Source organism: Pararge aegeria, chromosome 8, assembly GCF_905163445.1.
Source record: "Pararge aegeria chromosome 8, ilParAegt1.1, whole genome shotgun sequence".
Lineage (NCBI taxonomy): Eukaryota > Metazoa > Arthropoda > Insecta > Lepidoptera > Nymphalidae > Pararge > Pararge aegeria.
In genome coordinates this window covers 16,087,298-16,098,919 of record NC_053187.1, presented here as the reverse complement: position 1 = coordinate 16,098,919, position 11,622 = coordinate 16,087,298, and positions in this window count along the sequence as shown.

Below are 11,622 nucleotides of genomic sequence, written 5' to 3'. Positions count from 1 at the left end.
TTGATTGACAGTCTGCGAAAGGTGCAGAAGTCATTTGTGGGATTGAGTATACGCTTTTATAATATGATTCCTAAGGTAATTTTGGACCTACCAATGCATAAGTTTAAAGTATCTGTTAAAACACATTTATTACACCGAGGTTATTATACAATTGATGAATTTCTTAATGACAAGGTTGCTTGGAAGCATCCGGCTCCGCTTTCATCTCTCACAAGATAGAAAAATGAACTTTAAAATGTAAAATGTAAATTGTTGATATTGGAAAAGAGCAACTGCTGAGTTTCTTGCCGGCTTCTTCTCGGTAGAAACTGCCTTCCGAACCGGTGGTAGAGTCACTACACACAGATAGACTTGACGTTTCAAAAGTGCTTATATTAGGCCTACTCGAAATAAATGAATTTTGAATTTTGAAGTCATTTCAAGTCCCCAGCGGGGTAATTTCATCAATTATCATCATCATCATATTAACCCATTACCGACCACTACAGGGCACGGGTCTCCTTTCACAATGAGAAGGGGTTAAAGGGGTAGTCCATCAGTGCGGGTTGTAATAAAAATTACCAACTTCACCAATAGTCTGTAACAATTCCATTACTAGTCTACAAGCCTCTCCGAAAGGGCAGACGGGTCAGTAGATAGTAGTAGCACAGAAGACGCTCGTTCTCTATCGTATTTCCTTAGTCACTTCGTACGACACCCGCAGGAAGAGAATGGTGACAGTGAAAACTAGTAAACTAGTATTCTGATCTGCCATCACCACAAGGCATATGCGGGGCAATTCGGAAATTAATAATATATTGAATAAATGATTCAATCCTTCATTTAATTAATTATTGATGTAAAACATCTATAGGCGGAGTGTAAACCTGATTGTTGGCTTGGCGATACAGGCCGTGGCGAAGCTTACGCTAGATGATTGAATTTTTCATATATGAAAAGATAAATGAATATTATTATTTTAATAAACAGTCATTATTTACCGACTTAAAAAAAGGAAAGGTTATCTATTCGGTTGTATTTTTTTTATGGAATGGAACAAATTTGTAATGCTTTATCTTTTCATTAGGCCAGATCTAATTCCTGACGCAATCTCATAGCTCATATAACTTATAAAATGTGTTTGTGTGTTTTTTTTCTATAAGTTATAAATCATATAACTTATAGAAAAAAACAAACGATGTTTCACATCTGCCAGGCATCCCGTGACGGCTCACATTTTTTGTCTGGTCTGTTCTGTCGGGATATTTAGGCTGTGGCTAGTTACCCTATCGAAAAAGACGTGCCTTTAAACGATACCGTAGTATTTTATACAAGCGTAGTTGGCAAGGGGTGCTTACTGGGACACATACCCATAAAAAGGATAATAAGTACTGGGTTTACAAAAATATGCTTCAGTTTACATAAACAACACAACACTCCAATGTTTACGAAACTTTTTATGGTGTGCCACGTCGCTAGTGTGTCATTACTCTTAGGGATAAAAGAAAAGGTAACACAAACAAACTAAAACTATCCCCCATAACTAAATCCCTGCGGTGCAAGCGTCAGAAGCCACGAGCGTTTTTTTCGACATTCATCTAACTAATCTAACAAGTTGACAGCGACTTTGTATCATTGCTACCTTGTTTATATTTTACCGAATACTCTTTACCTCTGACTTGAGGAGTTCTTATCATTTTTATATTTATATTCGACAGGAATTATCTTTAATTGATGCTATTACGTACTGGGATTTGGGATAACACTTAAACTAATTGATGAGTCTCGTAAGATAATGTGTATATCAACTCTTGAGTTCAAGGTTTCAGAGCACAAATTACAGGAACAACCTTACCTTTTAGAAACTAGTGAAGGGTCATTATTTGTCTCTATCATCCGAACATCGCTGAAGCGGATCATTTTAAGTGTGTAATTTTAATTATATATGTATTTCATATAAATTGAGGATGTCATATGTTATATGTTGATATAGGTATTTATGTTATATATTAACATATTTATATGTTGTATATGATTGTTAGTAGTTTACATTAATTATGGGTAATTTCATGTATGTTTATATGTAATATATTTATATATATATATACTGAAGTTATATATTTTATTTATATATTTGTATAATTTTTAAACCTTATTGATTGCACCACCTACCTCTTTTCTATGTTTTTTCCTTCTACGCCTTTGGTTGCCTGGAAGAAATCGCTATGTAGCGATATGGCCACCAAATTGTACTCACTTGCTTTGTATTTATATTTCTGTTACTATTTTTTTTCTTTGGTGTACAATAAAAGTGTATTCATTCATTCATACAGGTCAATCGTAGTCCAGTAGTGTAGCCGCGATCACTAGGCTACACACTTGATCACTTGTTTCCCTCCAAAGTTACTTCGCTTCGCTCTAAGAGCAGACACTCAATCATTACCTACTTTTTCGGATTGACACTTGCCGATAACCACCTGAGGGGTTTACTACGGCGTCACCGAGGGAGTGGGGCGAGCGCGAGAGCTCGCCATGAGAAGAGCCGCAGGGCTCGATGACATCGGGGGGATAGTGGGAGACGTCGACCCGTGGGTGCCTCCTGCGAGGACTCGAACCTCGGCTCGGTTCGACGTTAATCGGACTGACTAACTCAATCGCGACGTACCACTTTTTTACCACTTATTTGCGGCGTAGAACCGTATTTAGTCAGAATTCGTGTGAATAACGAATGATCCAAAAACATTTCGGATTATGACTATTCTCAGAATTACTTCGTTGTTTCGTAGATATAAGGTACGTTCGATTATTTATGCCCTGTGGTAAAGGTAGAATACAGTTTTATTTAATTATTTATTTGTATTCTTAGTAGCTGTTGGCTATGCCCATGACTTCGTCTGCGTTAGATTTTGTTTTTTGATGAGGCATTCAATTTAGTTGTAGTTCTAAAAAAAAATTAAAGTATTCAGTATCGCTAAGCCTTAAATGAGGGGTTTGCTGCTGTCCGCTGAGGAGTTCTGTCCTCTATCTCCAACCACATTCATCAGATTTACACAAAGTTTGGGCAAAATTAAACACATATTACAACCTCTATACAACAAAAATAATTATTTAAATCGGTTATAATTTGTCGGAGTTATGGTGTAAAATCGTCTAACACTTTCATTCCCTCTCCCAAAGGAACCGAGCTTAATATCGGGATAAAATCCTATATTACTTCTAAAACTTCCAAGAATATGTGTACAAAGTTTCATGAGGATCGGTTAAGTAGCTTTATCGTGAAAGCGTTACAAACAAACTTACATTGACTATTATAATATTAGTAGGAATAGGGATAGGAATAGGGATTCTAACACTATCATTACAGAATACTTAAACTTAATGCGATGGTGTACCTTTCTCCTATTATAATATTAAGGATTATTTAAACGATAATAAAGCTAGGGTGTGAATTGCTTTAGCTTCATAGCTTAATATAAATTTACTGGAAGATGGTGATAACAAAAGAAAAATTTACCCGGCTAAGTTTGTTGTGGGCTCTTCTTAGACCAGGGCGCGTTTAGAACCCTCGTAGCTTTAAGATTTAAGTTGGCGAACGAAGTTATCACCTTACAATTATGTAAACAACTATGTATGAACGCTTCATAAGTGCCTGTGATAGGCCTACATGAATAAAGAAATTTTGAATTTATAAAAATAATCTTAACATTCTTATGCTATATCATATGCTATTTAATTATCTCTTCTTGTAACAAAGTTTTCACCACAACTTCTCTTCCAGCGGGTGTCGTATAAGGCGACTGAGGGAATATACCTGAGCACGGGCAGCAGCGTCCTCTGAGCTAATACTACGATCTACTACGATCGTCCGTCCGTCCCGTCTGCTCAGTGTGGTGACTATGGGAAAACCCTCCTGTTGGGACAGACCTTTAGTCCAGCAGTGGACTGTTATAGGCTATTGATTGTGATATGATGTAGGTATATTATTACGTGCGTACACATTAAATTGATTGATTTGAAGTTCAAAATTTTATTCTCATAAAATAGCAAAATTGTAAGCATTGGATGCACGGTTAAGTATAAAAGAATTCCCGCTTTACCCACTGCTGGGAGAAGCTGGTTGGTACACGGGTCACAACTTCATGATAAGGGCAGCTTTAGCCACAGGTCACACGTAGGAATGTGATTAAATCAAATAAGTGTATACCTGATGTTTGAAAGAGGTTCAAAATAATAATAATTTGCACAATTCCACGTACAGACGTGTCCTCGGTTAATACAAATAAAGTTGGGAACTATTCCCCGGGTGAGATGGAGCCGAATTCCTTGAACAACGCCCCTGACATGAATAGTCAAGAAGCTAACCTAACGAAAACTCATGTCGTTTATAGCCACAACTTCACCTTCAAAATTACACTCCAGAGTAACTGATTATAAGATATTTCCTTCTTCTTTCTTTTATCTATTAAGTGGAGTCGGATGATATCTTCTCATTTCACTTACTCCTATTAATCAAAAATTAACTGTCCGCTCTTTTTACACGCATATCCTCCATCACATTTTTTTTTTTCGTTGCTCTTCCTCTACTTCTTTGTCCTTATCTCGTGTCCTCCAAATTACATTGTATATTAAACTACCTATTCTACCAAGTCTTCTCTGATTTGTTTACCCGATATATAAGTTTGTGTCTGTCTCCAGAAACACTTGCAAACAATGCAAGCTTGGAGTTGCAAATTGGTATGGTCCACCCTGTCCCCCCGAGGAACATGGAATTAAATTTTGCTCTGAGGTGTGACAGCAAACGCCAAACACTTGACAACCTACGTTGGGACAATCTGGGTGGTGAGTTTAAATCTTGTTTCCTTTAGTAGGCTTATATTGAGGACTAGCGGACCCTCGCGACTTCGTTCGCGTATGAGTCAATCGAGAAGCTAGAAAAGATCTGAGGAAACTTATTGTTTTTCGGGATACAAAGTATTCTATATGTTGACCCGGAATACCAGCTACCAATATACAAAATTTTATTTTAATCCGTTCAGCAGTTTTCACGTGATGCCCGGACAAACAGACAGACAGACAAAAATTAAATAAAAATCTTTTTTTCTCAGTATCCATTATAAATCATCCCCCGGTAAAAAAAATCAAAATATATTAAATGTACAGAAATCTTCCAGCTACAGTATTATTATAAGTACAGATTATACAAAGTTTTTCTATATAACTTTCAGCCAGTGAGTGTTTCATGTGTTGTAGATGTTCATGTGTTTTTTTTATATGGGATGTATTGCATGATACAAATGAAATAAATGCTTAGACAATGTTTTAAAATGACGAGTGTAAAGGATAAGAATTTGTATCATTGGCTCTTATACTATACAGGCAGGTAGTGGGATCTCTTAAAAGACGGCAGTTTTAATTACGTGGGACTATCGACATTCCGGTCCGGACAGGATCGCTGTCGTCCGGAATCCGTTCGATTAGCAACCCGGCAAACTTACCGGATTCTTCTTTGACTTCTGAACCGGCACTAGAATTTCCACCGGTTGATTAATCTGAATTAGCTCAAGACGTAGGGACAATCGTCGGAAATAGTTTGTATGAACTTTTTCTCCTTCAATAGTTTTCACTACGATTGAATTAAATAAATGCATGTGAATCGATCCCTTTCTTTTTAGGTATCTAAAACTATATTAAAGCTGAAAACAAATGATCAATGATCTCATTATATTCAACTAAAATGCGTATTCCACAGTTTTCTACAAAAATTTTTTTTTTTTGCTCGGTTTTCAGTGTTGATCTTTTATCCTATTTATTTATAACTTTTTCCATGATTCCGCTAAATACAATCATGTCTCATAGAAAGTTATGATGAATATTAGACTTTATACATACTACAAACTAATACTTATATATAGTGCACTTGCTTATAAGCTGATGAAGCTTTCTTTATATTTAAAATAGCTGTTGCCCGCCACTTCGTCTGCGTTTGAGTTTGTTTTTTTATGTGGCATTAAATTTAGTTGTAAGTGTAGTTTAAAATAAATATTTAAATCAGTTATAATTGGTCGGAGTTGTGGTGTAAAATCGTCAAACACTTTCATCCCCTCTCCCAAAGGAACCGAGCTTAATGTCGGGTACCTATCCTATATTACTTCTAACACTTCCGAGAATATGTGTACAAAGTTTCATGAGGAACGGCTAAGCAGTTTTTGCGTGAAAGCGTAACAAAGAAACTTGCATTGACATTAAAAATATAAGTAGAGATTCAAATTCGGAAGTTTTTCTTTTCATGTAGGCCTATCGTAGGCACTTATGAATCGTGCATACATAATATATGCTGACATTATTGTGAGTTGATGATGGTAACAAACAAAGCCGGGTATTTTTTTTGATATCACCATCTCACTCTTGCAAATGAGCTTGCACGTGCCAGTTACCTAATATGATTCAATAAATAAATAAATATACTACGACAATATACACATCGGCATCTAGCCCTAAAGTAAGCGTAGCTTGTGTTATGGGTACTAAGATGACTGATAAATATTTTTATGAATTATATATACATAAATACTTATAATATAGAGATAAACACCCAGACACTAATAACATTCATGTTCATCACACAAACATGTTCCAGTTGTGGGAATCGAACCCACGGCCATGGACTCAGAAAGCAGGGTTATTGGCCACTGCGCCAGTCAGCCACCAAGTTTAACAAAATTCTATTGACGTTATATCAAAAAAATTGCGATCATCTCCTTTAATCAAAAACTTTTGTAATCTCCACATTAAGCTCCATCATTTGATAACAAACTTGAAAACCTCCCTGGCGCAACGGTGAGCGCTGTGAATTTAAGTAGGAGATCCCGGGTTCGACTCCCAGCAGGAGTAGTTTGGGAATTTATAATTTCTGGATTTTCTCTGGTCTGGTTTGGTGGGAGGCTTTGGCCGTGGCTACTTACCACCCTACCGACAAAAACGTACCTCTAAGCGATTTAGTGTCGGGCGATGTCGCGTAGAAACCTTTTAGGGATATAACTACCATGGTCCCTAACAGGTTAGCTATCTTAGACTGCATCATAACTTACCACCAGGTGTGATTGTATTGAAACGAAAAACAATACTCAAAAACAATTAATTTTTTTCTTTGCTTATTTTTTTGTGTCATAATTTTCGCCATGTTTGATTTATCGTTACTTCAAATGGCTTATGACACGAGACTCTGAGTTGGAGCCAACGACAACCCATTTATTAAAATCCGTACGTTTACCGTCACTAACATAGTTCGAGTGTAAATTGATAAGTTTGTCTTTATAAATTTTTAAAATGCATATAAAAAATTTCAAAACCGACAGGGTTTGTAACCTGCGACTCTCGGGCAATCGCAGCCTGTGCGCTTTCTCCAATTAAGCTAAGGCTCTCATACCGTCGTTGCCGAAATAGTATATTCCTTTCACATCAGTTTTATAGCGACTGTAGCATCGTCTAGTAGGAAACGTTGCAGTTTTAATCTACTTTTTCAAAGGTCCATATTACAATGAGACACGTTTGAAACAAGGGATGACACATTGCTTTTTTTGTAATTTTTATAATTTTTATTCGTGTTTTTACCACACAAATAACACTAATAATAATGTGTTGACTTCCTTGGCCCAGTGGTGAACGTGGTGAGGCTATATATAAGTCAATACAAGTTATTTACGTCTAAAAAAATTACCCTTGATCTTCTTGTAATTATAAAAGTTTGTCTTTAACTTGTACAAGAAGATCAAGGGTAATTTTTAGACGTAAATAACTTGTATTAACTTATATATAGCCTCACCACGTTCACCACTGGGCCAAGGAAGTCAACACAAGCTTCGTACTAGACATCGACACTAGGTATTTATCTTTGCAAAGCACTTTTTGCGGCCGGAGTTCCATGATTAGCTGAGAGCTGGCTTCATTAAAAACTTTACAGTCTCCATTGCTGACATTAAAAGGATAAACTAAAGGAATACCTATATACCTACTTCGCAATTAAGATTAGGTACTCCTCCTTTCATACTTTGTTTCTAATGCCATTTCAAAGTCAAAGTCAAATTCAAAAATATCTTTATTCAAGTAGGACCATAGGTGACACTTTTATGCGTACATTAAATGGGAATTACACGGTAGTGAGATGATGGCGATAACCATATTCGTAAACTTAAAACTAAAGCTACGAGGGTTTCAAACGCGTCCTGGTCTAAGAAGAAGCCCACAACAAACTTAGCCGGTTGTTTTTTTTTTTGTTATCACCATCTCACGTTTTCATTTAAAATTATTAGAAGAGCAACCTGGTTAGAGCAATAATTCACACCCAAGCTTTTTTATCGATTACGTAGTCCTTTATACTATAATAGGACTTTAATTATTTCATTTTCCAAAGTATCCTTACTAATATTATTCCATACTAGTATTATAAATGCGAGATTGTATTTGTTTGTTTGTTATTACTTCACATCTTAACTAAGCAACCAATCGACTGAATTTTTGGCAAAGAGTTAGTTAAAAGGACGGAGAGTAACATAAGTTACTTTTGGTCCTGAAAAAACATCAAACTCCCAAGGGTTTACAGGAACATTAGTATTTTTATACCGAATATCGTCCTTTCTTCACGTCTTAATAAAGCAACCAAACGACTTGTCCGCCGTGGATAACAGCGGGGCGCAGCTAGTACTAGTTCAAACTGAGAAACAGTAGAATTTTATGCATTTCGTGAACCTTGCTCAGCGTTTAAACAAAGTTAACCTTATAGTTATGATATATTTATTACTACATGTTGCCCGTGTTCTTTGTACACGTTACTACAGTTTTTTACAAATCCCGTGGTAACCATTTCCTGGATAAAAAGCGTATGTTACTCTCCGTCCTTTCAACTAAAAAAAAGCATGTTAATTTGGCGGGAGGTAAGGACAAACAAACAATCATTCAAGCATTCTACCATAAAGGGGATTGAATAGCGGAAGCAGTCTGTATGAAAGTCTATCCGTCTCTTCGAGAAAATTCAGTCTAAGTTCTAATATCCACTCTTAGAGTTTGAATGGAGATTTTAGGTTGGAGGCACAGTAATCCTCTGGCTGTGGATAGGCCACTCCCAAGAGGGCCAACCGCTTTCTAGCCAATCCGTCGCATTCACAAAGTAAATGCTCTATGGACTCAACGTCCTCGTTGCAGGGTCATCAATAATGCCCATTTTGAACAGCATAGACCCTGTGCCAAAGTGTCCTGTTATGGCCGCTATGGCGTATCTTGCCTGTCTCCTACTCAGTCTGTTAATCTTGTTTGAAAAACAAGCTCCAATTGCGCCCAAGAATTTCTTGGAGTGCCTTAGACCTTCTATTTTGTCCCATTCTGTCGCAGATTTTTTCTTGGTATATGTTGATAGCGCCATGTTCACCACACATGGTGCAAGCGCTATACATGGTTCAGGACTGATGAATCTTCGTCTAGATCCCTTGCAAAGGGAGGAGACTCTTGCTTTGTAGTGGACCGATAGGGTTGATGTGATGATGACAATGATTAGAATACATTATTTATTTATGAGGCGCCCAATCTTAGCGGCCCAGCGCTGAATCTTAGAATTTGACACTGCTCACTAATGATTCACTGACCACTGTTATTCGAGCGTGAGAGCAATGAGTTAAAGTATAAAAGAGTCCAGGGAGCTTCGAGCACCAAGTAAGCTCAGCCAATTATTGCAGTTAGCACATACTTCGGCTAAACTTTAAAGTTGCTTCGCCGCGCGCATCGTATTGCAGGTAATTTGTTTTTTAGGGTTCCGTAACAAGGAACCTTCATAGTTTTACTAAGTACACCTGTCCGTCAATAATAAAGCCCTGTGGAGGAAAAAATATTTGTAAATTTTTCAAAAATTGATACGATTATTAATAAAGTTTCGGTTATTACAAAAGTCTTCATAATCTAGCAACATTCCGCGGGTGTGAAGTGAGACGTGTTCGGGGCGTCTTCTGTTTTTGAAAAGGCACTTTAGGCAATAATAGCTGAATGACTATTCTGTTTGTTCTTAAGTCTGTGCAAAAATGTATACTCAACCCCATAAATGATTTTCGCACTTTTCGCAGACGAAATTTAGTCGTAGCTTACGACCGTTTCTAGTAAATCTATTGTTATTATCCACTTTTTGTTTACAACGTCTAATGTTTTGCCTTACAAACAAGTGGCGTGCAAAGAGGGTATGCACAGGGCATGCAGATGATATAAAATGAAAAAAAATCTCCAGTAAGAGTTTAAAAAAACTTAAGGATAGGTATTATAAGAGTTATAAAAAGTTACGAGATTTTGTATCATCTGCATACCTTGTGCATACCCTCTATGCACGCCACTGCTTACAAATACTATATTACTGTATTAATTAGTACTTTTTATTATTGACCGACTGACACACAACTGAAATACCAGAATTGGGCACCCGATCTATACTAAAGCGACTACTCTAAACCAATCCATCAAATGGCAAGATAAAGCCAGAGAGAGTATAGATGATTACACCATCTTCGGTAAGGGCTGGATTAAAAGAAGTGACTCACGCGTAAAAATAAGGCGACTGCTAATTGGATGGCTCGACATAAGCCCTCTTAAGGAGAGTTGAAGTTTAGTTCAGTTAACTTTAGAAATGTTTACAGACTCATTTTTAGTTCAAAGCATTATAATTTTACTAGCCCCTTTAGGTGTACTACCCGCTTAGGTTTACCTTTAAAGGATCACTTTAAGTGATAAGGCCAGCTTTGAACCTTCAAACTGTGTACCTACTGTCTTTGTTTCTTTTACGTTTCTTTTGTTTTGTTTAAATAATATTATTCTGTTTTATTTAGGTACTTTTTATTATTCGTATAGTATAGAAAACCAATCGGAATTTTTCGAAGACCTCCCTTACGTAACGGTGAGCGCTGTGATTTTAAGTTAAAGTTCCCGGGTTCGATTCCCGTCAGGGGCAATTTTGGAATGCATAATTTCTGAGTTTTCTGTGGTCTGGCCTGGTGGGAGTTTCAGCATTGCAGGCCACCCTACAGACAAAAACATGCCGCTGAGCGCTTTAACGTTCCGGTACGATGTAACGTAGACACCGATTAAATTTACTACAAGGTGACGAGCAGTCATGAGTAAACTTGTAGCAGGATAAAATAATAATAAAAAAGAGGATAGAGACGTAATTGCCTCATAACGCGCAAACCTATTAGCCCTAGAAAAATTACCTAAAGATAGCCTAAAGGTAATTAACCTATGCACAGTAGTCATCATCATCATCATTTCAACTGATAGACGTCCACTGCTGGACATAAGTCTTTTGTAGGGGGTTCCAAACTCCACGATTCTGGGCTGCTTGTTTTGATGCGGCTCTCCGCGACACGTTTGATGTCGTCTGTTCACCTGGTTGGGGTCGACCAACGCTGCGTTTACAGAAGCGGGGTTGCCATTTCAACACCTTGGATCCCAACGTCCATCGGTACTTCAAGCTGTGTGCACAGTAGTAGTAGAGATTTTTGTGACAGAGCTCATCTGGGGAAGTACAATCGCCATGCTTATTTCTTTTCTGCACCAATGTTTCAATTATGTGTCCCGGTCTGAGGGGCGTGATACTGGTGTGAATACAGTCGCCGG